Genomic DNA, 21,280 nt, shown 5'->3' on the forward strand with positions numbered 1-21,280 from the left:
TGAATATTGTTCCTTAGGATGCTCACCCTTTCTTTTTCCATTAATATAATGTTTTGTAAGCGTGGACTTAAAATCCCTCCACCGTTCATCAATTTGCTTCAACAGACGGTCTCTCATTTGCTTAGTGGCAGGAATATCAAATGTTAGCTGCAATACAATAATAGCATAGAGTTATAAAGTAAATAAGCAACTATAATTGAAACAAGTAGAGAAAATAATGCACAATATACCAATATATCCTCCCAAAGGTTTTTCTTCAAATCTTTTTCCACCTTCTTCCAGCTAGGAATGTCAATGCTAATCTTACTGCGTGCGAGATAACCCACATAACTAGTAAATTGAGCCCCATCCTTTCCTATAGGCTTCAGATCATCATCAAACTCCACTGTAATCCTCATAGGCTGTGTGCTCTCATCATGTAAAGCTAAATGCCTCATATGGGTTGGCCCTCTACCCTTTCTCCGGCTAGTAAAAGAGTTGTCGTCACCAGAACCCTGTTGACCGGATCCGTCCATTTCCTGTTTAAAGAACAATGAATTAATAAATGTAAGAATAAAAAATATCAATTAATATAAAACATTATATTATTAAGTATATTTAGCAAAAAAAAAATCAAAGAATTCATTTGAGGCTTACAACGATTATCCTCCCAAATTCCTTCACAATGATCATCTCTAACAGCATAGTCATCATCTACCAAATTAATTCAACTGCTTTAGGTCGAGTAGCTGTGAAAGGCGGGGTTTCATCAAGATTAAGCTCTAAGTCACCATCATCTCCACCAACTCCTTGCCTTTTACCTTGAAGCACGATAAACAATTTCTTTTTTGCTAGATCGGGAATGAAGAACACTTGTTTTGTTTGACTTGCCAAAATAAATGGCTCGTCTCCATATCCAAACCTCTCAAGATCGACCGAAACAAATCCAAATTCTTCATCCACTTGCACAGCATTACTAACCCACTTACATTTGAAGACGGGAACTTTAAACTTGGTATAACTAACCTCCCATATCTCTTCTATTATTCCATAATAGGACATTGCCGCCAACATTGGGTTTCTGTCTTTAGAACTAGCAAAATGCATGGCTTCTACTACTACCATCACCCCACTATTCTGCATAGTACTCTTATCGTCTTGGATTTTTGTGTAAAAAGAATAACCATTTATATCATATCCACCCCAACACAAAACCTCAAAAGAAGGCCCTACAGCTAGCCTCTGTATTGTCTCAAAAGGATTGCCATCTTTTAACACTTCTCGCTTGAACCACTCTGCAAATGACTTATTATATTCATTAGCTAATTGCATATCACTCTTTCTTGGATTCAAGTTCCTCAGCATATTCTTGTGAGCATTTAAGTAAGGCAAAACTTCATCCGTGTTGTTTAAAATGTATAGATGTGCCTGCATTAGAACTTCTCTTGACATAGACCTCACTATGACACCCCGTGTTCCCTTGCTTCTTCTCCCCTGATCATGTCGAGATTGAGGAAGACCAACTGCCTTTACCCTATCAAGATATGTGTTACAAAACTCAACTACCTCCTCAGCTACATATCTCTCAACAATTGATGCTTCAGGCCGATAAGGATTCTTAGAGTACCCTTTTAGGATTTTCATGTATCTCTCAAAAGGGTACATCCATCTTAAACACACAGGACCACAAAGTCTTATCTCTTGTACAAGATGAGCTATCAAGTGGACCATAATATCAAAAAATGATGGAGGAAAATGCATTTCCAATTGAGAGAGGATCACATAACCTTCATTTTCTAATTTATCCAACTCAGCAGGATCAATGACTTTGCTACAAATGGCACTAAAAAATACAAAGTCTTGTAATAGTATTTCTCACATCGGTTTTCATAATGCCTCGAATAGCAAGTGGAAGTAATTGTTGCATCAACACATGACAATCATGAGACTTCATTCTCGTTATCTTCAAATCTTGCATTGAAATAAGTTTGCTTAAGTTAGAAGAATAACCTTGTGGCACCTTAATACTATTGACAAAACCACAGAAACTTCTTTTCTCTTCTTTTGATAATGTGTGCGCAACTGGATGTAAATAAGCCTTCTTACCATCTCTTTCTTGTGGGTGAAGGACATTTCTTATTCCAATTTCGACTAAGTCTCATCTTGTATTGATTCCATCTTTAGTCTTTCTACTTATATGCAAAAGTGTACCAACAAGGCTCTCACATACATTCTTCTCCACATGCATCACATCTAGACTATACACATCAAGACTTTGCCAATATGGAAGATCAAAAAAGACAGATCTTTTTTCCATATATTTCTCTCACCGACCGTCTTCTTCTTCTTCTTCTTCTTCTTACCGAAGACCACATTAATTCCCTCAACCCGCTGATAAACTTCTTCTCCAGTTAATAGTCTTGGAGCCATTTCATATTCTTGTGAGACATTAAATGCCTTTTTCAATCTACAGTAAGGGTGATACCGACTAAGAAACCTTCTGTGACCAAGGTATACTGTCTTCCTGCCATGTTTAAGTTGCATATAGTGGGTGCCTTCTTCGCATATCGAGCATGCTTTATGCCCCTTAACACTGTATCCTGACAAATTTCCATATGCTGGAAAGTCATTTATCGTGGTGAAGATCATGGCACGTAAATTGAAGGTCTCTTGTTTATATACATCAAACACATCAACACCTTCCTCCCATAATTTCTTCAGATCCTCAATCAAAGGTGCCAAATACACATTGATATCGTTTCCCGGTTGTTTTGGCCCCGAGATCATCAAAGATAGCATGATATACTTTCTTTTCATACATAACCAAGGAGGCAAGTTGCAAATTACGAGGAGTACTAGCCAAGCACTGTGTGTGCTACTAAGATTACCATATGGGTTAATTCCATCCGTACAAAGCCCTAGCCGAAGGTTTCTTGGCTCGCCACTAAATTGAGAAAATTTTTGATCTATTGTTTTCCATTGAGGAGAATCTGCTGGGTAACGAAGCTTTCCATCACATATTTTCTCATCAAAATGCCATCTCAAGTTCTTTGCATCTGTGGCATTAGCAAATAGACGCTTAAATCGTGGTATTATTGGAAGATACCACAGAACCTTTGAAGGAGAACCTTTGGTCATCTCATTATAATCACCATCATCTTTCTTCATTTTGTATCTTGAAGTCCCATATTTAGGGCACTTATTCAACCCTTCATAATCATTTCTGAATAATATGCAGTCATTAGGACACGCATGTATCTTCTCATATTCCAAACCCATCGGACACAAAATCTTTTTTGCCTCATACATTCGTTTCGGAAGTGAATTCCTTTTGGGAAGAATATCACTCAGCAATTCAAGCAATTTCGTAAAACTAGCATCGGTCCAACCATTTCTTGCCTTCAAATTCATCAGTTTCAATACGGTTGTCAATCTTGTGTAATCATCTTTGCACTCCGGGTATAAAGGTGTCTCTGCATCACTACACAAAGTTTCAAAGGTGGAAGAAAACTGTGTAAAGGATTCAGACCTTATATCACGAAACATATCCGAAATTCTATCACCAAATTCTTCATTCACAACCTTCTCATTTGCAGACAGTGTAGTCTTTCTAATTTCTCCATGCCATATCCAATTTGTATACCTCAAATTTATCCCATCACAGATAAGATGCTCTTTTATCTCAAAAATACTCCGTCGACTATTATTTAAACATTTGACACAAGGACAATAGTACAATCCATCTCTTTTACTAGGGGCATTTCTCTGAGCAAACTCAAGAAACTTTTCAACCCCATTCTCATATTCCTTGCTAATTCTCTTACCTTTCATTCAACTACGATCCATTGTTCTACAGATTATTTAAACAACACTTTACTATTAATCAAAATTCATAACGAAGAAAAAAAAACACAAAATAACAAACATATTATTTATTACTAAATTCTTATATTTATTACAAGAAAATTACCAAAAATTCGAAATAAATATCAAAAAATTATAAAAAAAATTTAAAAACTTCACAACTAGTCAACTCCAAACATTTAAACATGTTTCTAATACAGTATATAAGAAGGAATTAAGGTTTTATCACATCCAATACCCACCAATCAACACCAATCAACAATTCAACCACATAAAAAATGCAAAATGAACAATACAAGCCAATCATAATGTAAAACTAACAAACCCATTTCATATATAACAGATTTTCATGGCCAAAATATTCAATAAAACAAGAAAAATTGAAAAGAATGAAAGAAGAGGATACTCATAGAGAGCAGAGAAGATTCAAACGCGAAATGAGGGCTTTCGAACGGCGGCGACGGTGGCGGACGCACCACAAGCTCAATGCAGGAGTTTCAACGGTGGGATAGTGTGGGGTATGACCGGTTTTCGGTGGTGGGACGGAGGGGACCACGACTGAGCAAGAATGAGGCGAAATGAGAGGCGTTCGAACGGTAGTGGACGGCGGCAAGGCACCACAAGCTCAATGGAGGAGTTTAAACGGTGGGATAGTGGTGGGAATGGCCGGTAATGGCAGTTTTTCAGTGGTGGGGCAGAGGGGGACCACGGCGCACTGAAGAAATGAGAAAGAAAGTGAAGCAACTTGAGCGCCGCGGGAGGGATAAGAACACAAAGAACCGTCATTAAAAAGACTTTCCACGGCGGTTTTATTAAAAACCGCCGTGGAAAGTGTAGCCCCTCTTCATTTTATTTACAAAAATACCACCGCCTTTTTTTCCACGTCGTTTTTCTGCTTAACCGCCGTTATTTTGCGACGTTAAAAGTCTTTTTTCTAGTATTGGAAGGAGAAAAAATTTAGACATTTTCTAATTGTCATCCATTTTATGCGAATTTACTATGCATCTTTGAAAGTTCACGTATTCCAGCTCCAATTGTATGGTACCAATAGACTATTTTTGTACTAGTATATATCCAGTAGTTGATATAAAAGCTAGTTTGACATTTAATTTTGTTTTAAATACAAAATCCTAATCCATATTGTCTCTTATATGTATTTATTTTTTCCAATATAGTCCTTGTAATAGTTTCATATGTTAAAAGTTTCATCAAATGATAGTTATAGTTAATACCTATGATTAGCAAGGGTATTTTAGAAAAAGATAACAGCTATTTATTACAAACAACTAATTTAAATAATTTTCTTATTCCACTCAAATTAGTTAACTAGCTCTCATATTAAAGGCAGGTGGTAGTACCTCCCCTCCTTAATTTAAAAGTCAAATAACTAATTTACATATATTAAAAAAATTAGTTAAGTTAGTTGTTTATAATAAATAAATATTGTCTTTCCTATATTATTCTTGTTAATCGCATGTATGGGATCTGCCTTTTAATGAAACCTTTTAGCATATGCAATATAATTACCACTACTTTAGGGAAAAAAAATAAATACGAGAGATAAAATAGATTGATATTTTATAACTTGGATCAAAGTAAACATCTAACTGGTCTTGTACTATTCAATTGGGGTATCTCACATCTTATACTTTAGTCAATTATCTCAATTTAAACATTCTCGAAGAACTTTGACCTTAACGATATATGGAGTTTTAATTTTCAATCCTATCTTAATTTTTAAACAGCAGGGATAAGTATATTTCTCTAATTTAATTTGTCATGTGTCTTGAAAGATTGAAGACTCTAATATTGACCATGCATATTATCCAATAATACTCCTCTGGTCCTTAATATAGGACCTAATTGTTAAATTAATTTTGGTCCTAAATATAAAACTTATTTATCACATTTATCAATTTTTCTTAAATTACCCCTATGATACTTCCTCAGCCATAATCAAGTAAGTAAGGAAGGGAGGATATTAAGAAAAATGATTATGGTGTTTTAGGAAAAATATGTCATATTTCTTATAATTAATTGACTTTCTTTACTTTCTTAATTTAATCAAATTAGTTAAATAGGTCTTATATTAAGGATCAAAATAGTATTTTACTACTCATTTCGGCCAACTTTTCCTTTCCCAAATAAATATAGTCATAAATTGATGAACTTTTGTACTTGTTCCTGGATCTTGCTGCTCTTTCTTTATCTTTGTAATAGGTACCAAAAAACTTCAACAAGCTTGAATGATATTAAAAGCGTTCCACATATGATTTCGAATATTGATTCAATTGTGCCGAACTCACAAGTTATGTTTATGTTCACTGCATTTGCTTTTGGACATCTTACACGTTGATAATATAACTTTTGAATTCTTTCTTATTTTTCAGAATAGAAAAAAAGGTTACTACATTTTATTAAAGCAAAAGTCTTCATAATAAAGTATTAAAAAGGGGTTGCAAAGTTATATGCTTTTTGCTATCAAATTAAAAGAAGGCACTATATATCGTTTAACCACACAACAATGATAAAGAAAAAGTGTAAGCATGTTTATATGGTTGCTGTGGGATAAGATCGTTCGACTTTCGTCTTTCCATACCAATCTTTTATGTCTATATATATATATATATATATATATATTAAAGACTCTCTGCCTCTGTCGCATTTGATTATCACTTGCATCCAGTAAATTTGTGTAAATATGATTGTTTGGAAAAATAATTATGAATTTGTGAGACAGAATGAATAATGATATTACATCATATCTAGGATTAAAGCAAACCCTTCAATATAATTTTGTGTATATTTAGAACCAAAGAGAGAGCGTATGTGTGCTTCTTAGCACCAATGATTTTCACTCACCAAAGAATAATCCACTATGGAACTTTTTTGAAGTTTTTCTTACCTTGAATGAGATATCAGAAGTTACTAAATTTTAAAAGTGGAAACAAGCTTCTATAAATGTTAAAAAAGAAGTTGCAAAGGCATATGATCTTTAATATGAAATTAAAAGAACCAACACATAAGCACCCCTCTCTCAATCACCCACAATAATGCTAAAAAAAAGCATAAACACGTTTTTTGGTTGTCCTGGGACACGCTCTGCTTTCAACTTTCTTCCCATTTACATATAAAGACTCAAATTAAAGGATAAGATTTTTAAGCATAAGTCATCTTCTTAAAGGATAGCGTGCCAGTTTTTCTCTTCTTTTTTTTTTTTCCTTTCCCGGGAGGAAGGAGATTATGCAAAATAATCTGAAAGTAAATGAGGACTTAAGTGACTTACATTTAGGACTAAAGCTTCTCCTTGTAAGTGACTTACATTTGGTACTACAGCCGTACATGTAAGTAAATTGGTCTTATAGTTCCAATAAAGCGTTACAACTCATTTTCTGTGTCTTTATTATTCTGTCATTGGACAACATTGACACGGAAACAATACTTCTAGAGCCATGATAGTTAAGCTTTTGTCTGTATAAAGGTACCCTGCGGCTGCATTCATCGTGTGATCATCACTCTGTGCAAACAAAATTAAAGAAAGATGGGTGTGAATTTTATTATCATGCTTTGCTATAGCTTCCTTCGTGCAGATTAATGGTGCAGCTAAGGCCAATATGATAGAAGAGGAAAAACTTACTCTGCCTCACACCAAATGGTGGGATTTTAGCCATAGTGCCTATAACTCCTCAGACCCTTGTCACTGGGAAGAGATATATTGCGATCAATTTGGAAATGTTATTGGAATTGATCGACCAATGATTACTCCAAAATACCATCAGCTAGCAGATCTCAACGTCACTACATTTCCCAACCGAGAAGATTTGACACTTACTGCAATGGGTTTGATAAGTACCATTCCAATTGAGATAGGAGTTCTTCATAATCTTACCCATCTAAACTTGTCTCATAACAATCTTACTAGCAAGTTAATTGACATTGTTCACTCCTACCAAACTCACCTATTAGCAATCTACTAATTAACACTGTGTTTTGACAGATGCAATTCCATTCCAAATAGGAGAATTTCAAGGTCTCTTTTTTTTTTTTTTTTGGGACTTGTCTTGCAATAATCTTACATGTGCGTTATCTTCCACTCTTACCCCATTGGATTTTTATTTTGATCAGAAGTAACCTATAACACATTTACAACTCAATGGGATGTGTTTGGATAGGTACTATTCCAGCTCGGCTAGAAGATATTCCATGGGTTCTAGAGCATCAACAAATGAACGGTTTTCACTCCAAATAAAATCAGAGAATCGAGAGAGAGAGTGGGAGTGGAGTGATGAAAAATGCAGATATATATATATATATATATATGTATATAGTAATCACCTAACACAAAAGAGAGAGAACCTTGAGAAACACCGTAACTGCACAACCCCCCTCCCAACATTTATAGAATCCAAATCCAAAATCATAAAGGATAGAAGAAGGCATGTCAAGATAAGCACCAAGAAAACGAAAAGAACAACAATAAATGAAGATAAAACTGCCAAAACAGATGCATGAACCAAGAATGAAAGCCATTAGAAAAAGATACTAACATCAACAACCAATAGCCAATTAGATGCAAAAGAAACCACCACCTAAGACCACCATGTGGACCAATCACAAAACCGCTACGAATAAGACAAACCTTTGAAGAGCTTGGAAACTCATTGGTTCTAGAGCATGAAGAAATGAACAGTCTCCCCCTCAGACAAAATCGGAGAATTGAGAGAGATTGGAACCAGAGTGATAAAAAACACAAACATATATATGGTAATCACCCAACACGAAAGAGAGAAAACCTTAAGAAACACCATAACCACACAAGCCCCCCCCCCCCCATTTATAGAATCCAAATCCGAAATCATAAAGAATGGAAGAAGGCTTCTCAAGATAAGCACCAATGAAACCCCATCTCCCAAAACATAGAAAAATGAAAAGGACAAAAAATAAATGAAGATAAAGCTGCCAAAGCAGATGCATGAACCAAGAATGAAAGTCACTAGAAAAAGATGCTGACGTCAATAACCAATAGCCAATTAGATGCAAAAGAAACCACCACTTAAGACCACCATGTGGACCAATCACAAAACCACTACAAAGTTTATAAGTTATGTGCTCCGCTCTTCTTTGAGATTCATTTAAAAAATTATTAAATTATAATTTCGATGCATTTTCATGCTGAGACATGGTAAGCACTCACCTTCAAGTTAGACAATAACATTAGTGGTTTTTTTTGGTTTCTTCCTTTATTAATGATATGAGGAGTCATTATTGATTGCTTATGCATGGATCCATATATTTTTCTAGGAAACTATTCGTAATTTGTGCTTTTTCTGAAATTGAAATTAAATGCATACTGAAATACTATTAATACTAATGCAAAAAAGTAAGAACTGATATTGGTGCTCTTATAATTCTAAATAATCCATATCTTTTCTTGGTGTAAATGAGGCGATTGAAAGTAGCTTAAAAGAGTATTTGAACCAATGAATATCGAGTGTCGACTCAGAAAATAAAAGAAAGATAAATAAGGATAGGTGTATGTGATAGGAGTACTACAAATCCTTTATTGCTTTATATATTTAATATATAAATGACTAACTATTTTCAGGTTTGTTTATAAAAACAATAAACTGAGAAAAGTTTTTACATCTTTCCAATTATATTCCACCACACGAACATAAAACAATGATGACTTTAAAATTAAAATATGTTATTCCACAAAGCAAATTCAAGGTCTCGTGGCTTCCGAAGGTGACTTTTAATTGCGACATTTCTGACTAACAAAATTTATTAAAAACTCCAGATGTAACAAAATCCGTAAAAACAAAAACAAAGAAACTGAATCTGTTTTAAAAGAATTGGAAGGATAAAAATTTTTTCACAAGAATGACTACACATATATTTAAGTTAAAATAATCATTAAATTGTAATTTTACATTCTAACAATCTCTATGTAAATCTCAACAATCTCTTCATTTAAAATTATAAATTCAAATTAAGAAGGCTATTTAAAGTCTCTTTACATTGAAATCTCAACAATCTCTTTACTTTAAGTTAAATGAAGAGGAAATTCAATGCAAATAATCTCAAGAATCTTAACCTTTTTTTATGTGCATTTATTTTACATCGAAAATCTATGAATATAAATTTACCCCCAAAGGTCTAATTAAATGCTAGCAACATTTGTTTTTCGCCAGCAAATGCTAACAACATTCTGACTAATAAAGTTTACTAAAAATTGCAGTTATAACAAAATGTGTAAAAAAAAATGCTTAAATTAAAATAGTCACTAAATTGTGATATTTACATTTCAACAATATCCATGTAAATCTCAACCATCTCTTCACTTTATTCACAAAAGCTCAATTTTCATTTAACGCTCACATCTCCCAAAATGACACTAGAATACTTTGGGAATTTCAAGGGAAGAATATTATCTGCAGACTAAACTAAAAGGTTATTCGCACAATGTGTGTGTGTGTGTGTGTGTGTGTGTGTAGTTAGATTTAATCCCAACTGTTTGAAGTGGATATTTGATTATATGATTTTTGGCTTTACAAGCATCCAGTATTCTAATATATTTTTACCTGGAATATGTTATTTAATATTTTATGTTATAAATTAGTATGGTGTAAAATCCCTAGCCAAAAAAAAAAAAAAAGATGATGTGAATTTGATAGATAGCTATTCGGATATATTTTTGCTGTGTATGGCTTGCTAAGAAGTATTTTATGATTTTATTTATTTATTTTTCTCTTTGCTTGATTATTTCCTTCTGTTATGGTTTTCTTTTGAAAATCATAAGGAGGTTAGGGAAAATTTGAAAAATGATTTCTCTTAACAAAATTTTTTTTGGAGAAACAAATTGTATTTAATACATTTTGTATTTAAAATATTCTTGAATAGCTCTAGAAATCAAAGATTTTTTGTTTTTTTGATGAAGGTCTAGAAATCAAAGAATGAACCTCTTCGAATTGTAGTAATTTTTAATTAAGCTAAAAACAAAATAAATAAATCAGTTACACTGGTGAGATCCACGAAAGTTTGGCCCTCTTTTCTGATAATCTCGACTTTAGATGGATTTGTAAGAGTAAGAATTTCTTACAAATTAGATTAAATGGATTTATGTACTTTAATCTTTATGGTAACAGAGCTAAAACAAAGCAAAACGTTAAATGTTATCCCGCTTTATATATATATATATATATATATATATATATATATAACTTCATAGAATGGAATGAATGACATTTTTCATATAAAACTTCATAGAATACAATGAACAGATTTTTTTGATTAAAACTTCACAAAATGGAATGAAAAAAATGGAGAAAAACATTTGCCTCAAGCATCAATCCAATGGAAACATACATAAGTAGATTATGTTCTCTAGAATGCTCCATGTATAAGCTTGGGTGTTTGGCCCATTGGTCCAAGGATCATTCTTTGCGTCTCCTTCCCTTGCGTACCTTCTTATCATTTTCCTCACCCTCTGTCATCATTTTTCTGGTGGTTCGTACTCTATTTCAGGCACTGTCACTCGCCTTTCTTCCACGAAATTTTTTTTGCACCCAGAGTCAGACTAAATGCCTCGGCATGTGCAAGTGAGAGCTTTGTCATGAAAGTGGCTTCGTTCTCCCGAAAAGCATGGCAGTGGTCCAGTAATGTTCTTTGAAGGCATGATGATGCAGTGCTCCCAATACATGGCAAGAAGAACACACAAACAAACACCTAAAACCAAAAGAGAAAAAAAGAAACGGGGACAAAAGACGGCACCACAGCACAAAAGCGCCCAATAACTCCATATTTATAGGATGACCAACTCAAAAAAGATTCCCACTCTCCCAAAATATGGGGAAACAGAAGGAGCGACAATAAATGAAGATAAAACTACCAATGCAGATACGTGCACCAAGACTGAAATGATATGGACAAAGCACTGGAAAAAAGATGTTGACATCAACAACCAATAATCTCCGGTCAAAAAAAAAAAAACAACCAATAATCAATGAAATGCAAAAGAAACTGCCACCTAAGACTGCCAATAACATTTTTTTTTTGTGATTTTTTTAAGTTTAGTAACATGATTAACAAATTTTTTAATGCTATTAACAAGTTCGTTATAACTGGTAGCAACAAGTTTTTTTGAAAATTCAAAAAGTAACATTTTCATAACTTAAGTAACGTAATTCACAAGTCATATAACAATATTAACAACTCTCATAATGCCATTAACCATGTGATCTAAGAGTTTTTTATACTTTGAGAAATTAGTCATGGCATCATAAATAGGAAATTATTCAAATCCTGTAATGTGATTAACAAGTTTTTAATGTTATTAGCAAGTTTGATATTGCCATTAACAACAAGTTTTCTAGAAAATTCAAAAAGTAGTATTGTTATAACTACAATAACGTAGTTAACAAATCATGTAACGGTATTAACAACTCTCGAAACAAGTCATGTAATGATATTAATAACTTTCATAGCCATAATGATTGAGGCATTATATGAGAGTTGTTAATATTGTTACATGACTTGTTAACTGTATTATTAGAGTTATAAAAATGCCATTTTTTTAGATTTCATGAAAATCTATAGTTAACGGCCATATCAAACTTGTCAATAGCATTAAAAAACTTATTATTCACCTTGCTGGACTTGAAAAATTTTTTAAAAAATAGTTGCCAGCCGCCGGAGATTTGGCTAGTGATCATAGGCTGGCCTCTAGAGCTCGAGCCCAACTAAACTCTGGCGGCCACCGCCAACACTGAAGATCTAGCAATTGGCCAATCAAGACATTTGATGGTTTTTTTAAAAAAAAATAATTTTAAAGGTAAATATGGTTATTGTAGCAAATTTAAAAATCCCAATTTGGTTAACTATACTTAAACTAAAATTTTGCTGACTTGGATAACCATTTGGGAATTTTCAAATTAAAAATACTTTTTTGTCATTTTCAAGGTTTTAAGTAAGTAAGAAAAGACCACAATAGTGGTAGTTGGCCGAAGACACACACGCACATATACAGTCTTTTTTTATTAAAAGACCTTATAGCAATTTTCCAAAAGTTAGGCTAACCTCATGACGAAGGTATTGGGCTTTTTATGGCCCAAATAACTTTCCACTTTGTACTGTGGGGTCAGTTGCATTTGCCTATTAATTCCCTCGCAAGTATTACTCCTTTATTATTTTATAAAAAATTAAAAAAAAAAGTCTCTAATTAAAATTTGTTTTGAAGAGAAGAACCTAAATCAATGTCTGTGCGGATAAAATTTGCACACTACCTATACTTTCTATATATAGAAATTTATCAAGTTCTTCATATTAACAAAAATTTTAATAGGAATTTTTTTTTTCAAAATTTCCCTTATTTTTATAAGTTTTAAAATTTCAAAATTACCTTAATGATTTTCTCAACAATATAAAACATCAATGAAGTCAATTCTTCCCATCAAACACGTTAGATGACCTTAAATCTTCGTCGTGAGGCATACTCCAACTTCATGACTTGTGGGGGGAAAAAACAGGTTGTAAGGAAAAGTTGCAAAGTTGTGCCATTTTTTCTATTAAATTAAAAGCATCAAATTATATGATTATTGAAATGCAGCGTCAATTAGGCACCACACTATTAGGAAATGATAATATGAGTCAATCTGGAAGTTATAAGTTAGTCTATGATTGGTTGGACTTATGTGATATGGGGTCAAAAAAACCCGTTTGCATGTGGATTGGCTTTTAACCAATCTTAATCCATCTTTAAAAATATAAACCTCTAAAATTTAAAAATAATGAGTTCCTTTTTCGAGTTATATGTGGTGTTCATCTCGCGTTCGGCAATGTTATGTCCATTATTTTCACTACAGAAACTCCAAAGAGTGAAGACTTTAATATTGATGAAGACCATTAGCAACTCTGCCCATATCACACGATAAGATCATTGCGTCCATTTGCCATTAGACGGGCATACTCCAACGACTTTCACGCATAAACAATACTTCCAAGGCCATCGTAGTTAAGCTTTTTGTCATTTGGATAGTTCTCTATATAAAGACTCTATGATGGGAGCATGATCACTTTGCGTAGGCAGATTAATTAAAGATGGGTGTGATTGTTCTATTTTTATTATGCTCTGCTGCTACAACCTGCTTCGAGATTAATGGTGCTGCTGCCACCATGAGAGCAGAGTAGAAACATGCTCTGCTTCAGAGCAATTGGTGGGATTTTAGAAATCATGTGGACAACTTCTTGGACCCTTGTAACTGGAAAGGCATACATTGCAGTGACTTCAGAAGTGCTTTTTGGATGAATCAACTGAGGATCATTGCATAGAATCCTCGGTTAGCATATCTCAATTTCACTGCATTTCCCAACCTACAACATTTTACACTTTCTGGAATGGGTTTGGTAGGCACCATTCCAACTCAGATAAGAGTTCTTGATAACCTCATGTATTTGGACTTGTCTCATAACAATCTTACTGGTGCATTATATACCTTTCAATGTTACCTTGCTATTTCACTCAACTTAGAAATATTATGTTTATATCCACACAACCTATTGCATCTATTGATAGGTATTATTTCAGTACAAATAAGAGCTCTTCAAAATCTCTTCCATTTGGACTTATCTTATAACAACCTTGCAAGTATGTTAGCTTCCACCCTTGCTATACCTTGACCTTTTTGATAAGAAATAATACTTTCGGTTCTTAATATAAGAGCTCATTTGATTTTTATTTTGATCCTGAATGTAAAACATCAATCTACCATGTCTCTCATATTTATTCATTTTTTTTCAAGGTAATTCTTGTAAGAATGGTAGTTCTAGCTAATACATTTAATTAGAAAGATATTTTAGGAAAGATAACACCTATTTATTACAAATAACTAACTTAAGTAATTTTCTTAATCTATTCAAATTAGTTAATTAGCTCTTATATTAAAAATCAGAGGTAGTAACATAAAACATATTTGCAACTCAAATGTTTATTGGTTTTGATAAATTTCATTCCAGGAGAAATAGGAGCTCTTCAAAACCTTGTTCATTTGGACTTGTATTACAACAATCTTACATGTGTGTTACCTCCCACTCTTATTGCATTGAATTTTTATTTGATAAAAAATAACCTAGCACATACTTGCAACTCAAAGAAATGTGTTTTGATAGGTGCCATTTCAGCACATATAAAAAGTCTGTAAAATCACGCATATGTAAAGTTGTTTCTAGACAAAATTATTTCGAGTGAGTTACCTCTCATCTTTATTCAAATGAGAAAAAAAATCAAGAAATAATACATTGACACTAGCAAAAAATAACACTTCTTAAACCATCATACCTAAACCGTTCATCGCGAGGGGCCTAAAAAATATGACTAGTAGCATTTTTGTAAATATTGATACGCATTTTAGATCAGTTCCTTAAAAAATGTGATCTAACTAATACTTTTTGGACTGGACATTAAAGCAAATGATCTAGAAACATTTCTTAGTTTCATGGGTTACAGAGGTGACCCCTGAGTTCTGAGATAGTTTCAGCTTCCAATGTGTGGTTATGATTTAGAAACCTCTGTGAAGTGCATAAGTTATGTGTCTATAAATTAACCACAATAATAAAGAACAAGCATAAATAAATTGTTGACAGAGGAGAAGGATGCACTACTTCAGAGCAAATGGTAGAAAATCAATGACGATAGAGGCTCTGCCTACTATTGTGAGTGGGATGGCATATCTTGCGATGAGTTAGGAAGAGTTATCTCAACTTTCCAACCAAGAATCCAATTACAGCAACCACGACTAGAAAATCTCAACTTCATCACATTACAAAAATGAGAAAAGTTGAATCTCCATGGAATGGAGATAACAGGTACCACTCCAGCTAATTCAAAGTGGAGCTCTTCATTTAGAAATTCTCAATTTGAATAGAAACGATCTAGTTGAACCCATTCCTTCATCTTTGATTTTTATGACAAATATTAAAGAGTTATATTTGAATTTTTCATAGAATGGGGTTCACGGGTACTATTCCAACTCAAATAAGAGCTCTTCGAATTCTCAAACATTTGGACTTGTCTTACAACAACCTTACAGGTGTATTGTCCTTCATCCTTGCCAACCTTATATATCCAAAATTGCTAAATTAGGGTAGAAATAATGTAAGTGGAGTCATTCATCTTTAACTTTGGGTTTTATGACAAGCCTCAAGAACTTACATTTGTACTGAAATTTATTCCTTGCAGGTTATATCCGTCCGATTTCCACTTTGACTAATTTAGGAGACATTGATGTTTCTCACAATCAATTAATTGGTGGTGTGCCATACCTTTTGAACCACTTTAATTTTCATGGTAACTAGAGTCACAACAAATTCAATGGAATATTGCCATCTAGTATATGCAGTGTTCCGCTAAAATGTAGCATTGATTTGAGCTACAATAATATCTTGCGTTGTATACCAAGAGAACTTGGTAGGATGCACTACATCAACTTGTCATACAATATTCATAGTGGCTGTGTTCCAAGTAAAGTTTATAGATGTTTCCCTCATCACAGTTTAGATGGTAATAAAGAATTACCTGGTCTGGAGAATATGCATGATTCTTCAACAGATCCAAAGACTTTGTTAAAAGTCATTATTCTTTTGAGAATTTGTCATCATATCTGTGGTGCATTTCATCTTACTTGAATCTTTGAAAAAGAACAACAAATACAAATCCATAAGTGAGACAAGATAAGCAAAAAATGGTGACTTGTTTTCCATATGGAATTATGATGGAAAAATTACTTTTGAAGGTATCATCAAAGCAACAGAGGACTTTGACATCAAATATCGTATTGGAACTAGTGCTTATACAAGTGTTTATAGGGCATAGCTTCCTCCTAGTGGCAAAATTGTAGCATTGAAAAAACTTCATAAAAGAGAATATGAAGACACATCTTCTCTTAAGAGTTTTTATAATGAAGTTAAGATGTTAAGTGAAATTTGACATTGTAATATTGTAAAGCTCTATGGGTTTTGTTTGCATAATCAATGCATGTTTCTCATATATGAATACATGGAAAGAGGAAACCTTTTTTATATCTTGAATGATGATGACAAAGCTAAAGAGTTGGATTGGAGTAAAAGAGTGAATTCCATCAAAGGAATAGCAAATGCATTGTTTTACATGCATATTGATTGTGCTCCTCCAATTGTCCATAAGGATGTAACGAGTAGTAATGTGTTGTTGAACTCAAAAATGGAGGCATTTCTATCTGACTTTGGCACAGCTGGAATTATTGATTCGGATACATCTAATCAAACTCTTGTAATTGATACTTATGGTTATATTGCTCCAGGTTAGTTTTTTCAATTATTTAATAATTCTCTTATATGTTGTGTTGTATTTTATTTTTACAATTGCTAGTGGTGGATAAATACATATAATTTATTTAATTTTTGATATTGCAGAGCTTGCATATACCTTAGTTGTGACAAAAAAAAATGATGTCTATAGTCTTGGAGTGATGGCATTAGAAACAATCATAGGAAGGCATCCTAGAGAATTGATATTGTCTTTGTCAAACATATGTAGCGAAAGCATTTTGTTAAAAGATGTCTTAGACCCATGTCTCCCACTACCATTGAGACAAGATGCACAAGATGTGACTTTTTTGGTCGTAATAGCATTAACATGCTTGAATCCATCTCCGGAATTTTGGCCATCAATGAAACAGGTGTCTCATAGGCTTTTATCCTCCAATTCTTCGTTAGCCATTCCTTTCAATAGCATCTCACTCCAGCATTTAGTTAATCAAGATGTGCAAATATTCAAGTCAAAAAGCTAGGAGATTTGGCTCTATGCTTGGTATATGTTAGATGAAACTCTTAAGGATTTGTAGCGAAGTCTAGATTAGAAGTTTGCCATATGTTTAATTTCTTGGAGTTGATATTGCCCGTTAAATTAGATAGCTCTTTACATGTAAAGTTTGGCACAACATTCATCTATTAAAATAAGAACATTTCAGGGGATGCGAAGTGTTCACATGCTATTTGTCCAGCTTTCTGTCTGGTGAATTTTTATGCATATCTGTTCTATCACTTCTTCTTTTCTTTTCTGTTTTTGGTTTTTGGACTTTCAGGATAAATTTATGTTTTTCTGTGTTTTTTTTTTTTGAAAATCCACGTCTAAGTTGAACACGGCTAATGTAAAATAGCATCAAGTGAGTTTTTTTGGTGAAAACCAAAACCCCATTAAGAATAAAAAAAACGGAAAATCAGAAAAATGCAAAGCAAGAGTATGCAAAATGAACCGAAGAGTAGAAAAATTGCTTATTTAGAGCTATTTATATCAAGTGCTTATAAATATATTATATAAGTTGAGATAAAACTGTCTTCATATATTTTTATCATATTTTATAATCACAATAATTCGGTGGGTGAGTTATTGGGCTTTTGATAGCCCATTCTTTTATAAACTTTATTAACAACAACTTTGAATAAATTAAAAAGCAAAAACTACTCCTTATCGTTTCAATTAGACTTAGTTAAGGTCCTTAGAGTTTTTCTTTTAGGATTTGGGTCCTTGTAGTTTAAAACTATTAAGCTTTGACTCTTGCTAATAATTAACTATGCTAACATGGTTTGATAGTGTTAAAAATAATTATGTGGAAAAGGGTTTCAATAAAAAAAATTGCTTAAAATTACTTGAAGATTTAAAATTTTAAAATTAACTCAATTAATTTTAGTCAAAAATAATTAATTAAATAAAAGTACAGAAAACCTAAGTCAAGTTTCTTATATTCATTATATCAAATTCTCTAATTATATATAGATATGTATTATTTTTTTCGCGTAGATTTATAATTAAATGCTATTAGATGTTAATATTTTAAAAATAGAATATATATATATATATATGGTCATGTGATTGAAAAGTTTGACACATATAAACAAAATTGATGTAAGTATTTTTCTAGGTAAAAATATCAATAAAATCAAGTCATCTCATCACACCCATTATAATTATGTGGAAGAGGCGTGCGCGTACTCCAGCGACTTTGACGTGGACGGCGCCCAATAAAAAAGGCCTTTGAAAGCTAGAAAAACCTTTAAAAGCGATTGGGAAAAGAAAGTGTAAAGTTGGGTAATTTTTGCTACTATCAAAATAAAAGCAGCAAAATGGATTTTTTTTAATGAAAAAAGTAAAGATAATACTACCTTATGTCCTTAATATAAAAGTTAATTAACTAATTTGAATAAATTATAAAACTTAGTTAAATTAGTTATTTATAATAAATAAGTGTTGTTTTTTCTAAAATATCCTTACTAATCATGTGTATTAGTTATAACTACTATTATTATGTAATAAAATATTTAATATGTACAACTACTATTAAATTTATCTTTAAAAAAATAGATAAATATGAGAGATAGAATGAATTATAATTTTAAATTTAGAATTAAATTAAAAATAAAACTAGTTCTTATACTCCTCCGGTCCTAATTATAAGACCCAATTGACTTATTTGAGGAGATTAAGGAAGTAAGTTAAGTTGGTTATTTATAATAAATAAGTGTTGTTATTCCTAAAATATCCTTGCTAATTAAGTATATTGGCTAAAACTATCATTATTAGAAGGATTATCTTGGAAAAAAATATATAAATATAAGAGAAAAAATAGATTGGGTCTTATAATTAGGACCAAATAAAAAGTCAAATTGGGTCTTATAATAATGATCGGAGGAGTATTAAAAATTGACGATAGTATATTGAAATGCTATGTGAATGAGCCCACCCCATTGATTGACAAAAGGAAAAAGCGCAAACGCATTTATTTCTTTCCTCTGCTATTTGTTATTATGGGAAGTAAACTCAGTCAGCTTTAATTTCCTCATTAGAATAATAACAACCTTCCTAAATCGGCTTCCATGCTAATTTTGGTGATCATTTTCAATCTTTCATTAACTAATGATGAATAATTCTATTGATTGTCATTCTATAATCTTAAATAACAGTATTTTCAATTCGAATTATTTCAAATACTGTTTTTCATTAGGCAAACTTGCATCTCTGATCCTTTAAATTTACTTAAATTTTATTTTGAAAAAACATTTTCACATGCTCACGTGTTATGTTTAATTTTGAAGAACAATGGTTGCTTGTGCTAGGGTTATGAGACTAAAAAAGTACTTTACAAAATTAAGTAACTAAATTCAAATTTTACATAAAATTAAAAGATCAAAAGTATATTTTTATCTTTTTATTAATTAGTAGTATTTCTTCTTCTTTTTTTACCAACTAATTAATAGTATTTCAATTAAATAGTAAGTTTTATTATAGTCTGAGTTATTTAAGCTCTCTTAACCTGTACACTTAAATCTTAAATGATAAATTTCATAAAAAATTAATGATTATGCTTTGTTAATCTCATATGGCCCTGGGCCTCAAAATATTATTTTTATTCTTTAATCTTTCCTATCCCAAGATATAAGCTCATTTAGGATATTAATGTTTTTTTTTCCCAATTTAGTCTTGCTTGAAAATATGTAATCCCTTGGAAATGTAAAGTATTGATATCTTTAAATTTAGTAAGAACAATGCCGCAAAGTATTGTTATCATTTTTCTTAGTAAATTTATGAGTTAACTTTCATTTTGCTTCTTTATTTCTCCTATACGCATATTATAAGTAAACTGACAGAGGAGTGCAAGTGAGGAAGACTTTAATATATATTGACTTGGACGGCTGAGAATATGGTGATAATTTCATCCCAATAAGGCCGGCCCGCGCATGTGCAGCTCGTTTTCTTTTTCTTTATTTATTTATTTTGCCAACGGTTTTCTTTGTCTTTTATTATGTTGTCATTGGACGACATTGATGTGTAAATAACACCTCGAGAGCCATGGTAGTTAAGCTTTTGTCTACATGAGGCCTCTCTGGGTACATTCATTATTCTGTGATCATCACTTTGTGGAAACAAAATTAAAGAAAGATGGTTGTGATTATATTGGCATTTTTATTATGCTTTGCTATAGCTTCCCCTAGCAGATTAATACTACCTCTGATATTTAATATAAGAATTAATTATTAATTTGAATAAATTAAGAAAATTGCTAAGTTAGTTATTTATAATAAATAAGTATTGTCTTTTCTAAAATATTCTTACTTATCAAGTATATTAACTAAAACTACTATTATTACAAAAATTACATTAAAGAATGGATAAATGAGAGACAGGGTAGGTTGGGTTTTTATATTTAAAACTAAAATAAAAATAAAACGAATTCTTATATTAAGGATCGGAGATAGTATGATACAAGAGAAGCAACTTGTGTGCTTCAAACCAAATTAAATGGTGGAATTTTAGCCACAACTTCTCTGACCCTTGTCTCTAGGAAGGCATATATTGCAATGTCTTTGGAAGAATTAGCCAAGGATCACTCCAAAGCACCCTCACCTA

At 32.3% G+C, this 21,280-nt stretch overlaps 1 pseudogene; it reads left to right on the plus strand.

Annotated features, from left to right (window-relative positions):
* Positions 1–15,844: 15,844 nt before the first annotated feature.
* Positions 15,845–17,666, plus strand: LOC114756062 (MDIS1-interacting receptor like kinase 2-like; annotated as a pseudogene).
* The last annotated feature ends 3,614 nt before the right edge of the window (positions 17,667–21,280 follow it).

The sequence above is a fragment of the Neltuma alba genome, unplaced genomic scaffold (assembly GCF_004799145.2).
Source record: "Neltuma alba isolate B1F8T4 unplaced genomic scaffold, ASM479914v2 tig00010370_pilon, whole genome shotgun sequence".
Classification (NCBI taxonomy): domain Eukaryota; kingdom Viridiplantae; phylum Streptophyta; class Magnoliopsida; order Fabales; family Fabaceae; genus Neltuma; species Neltuma alba.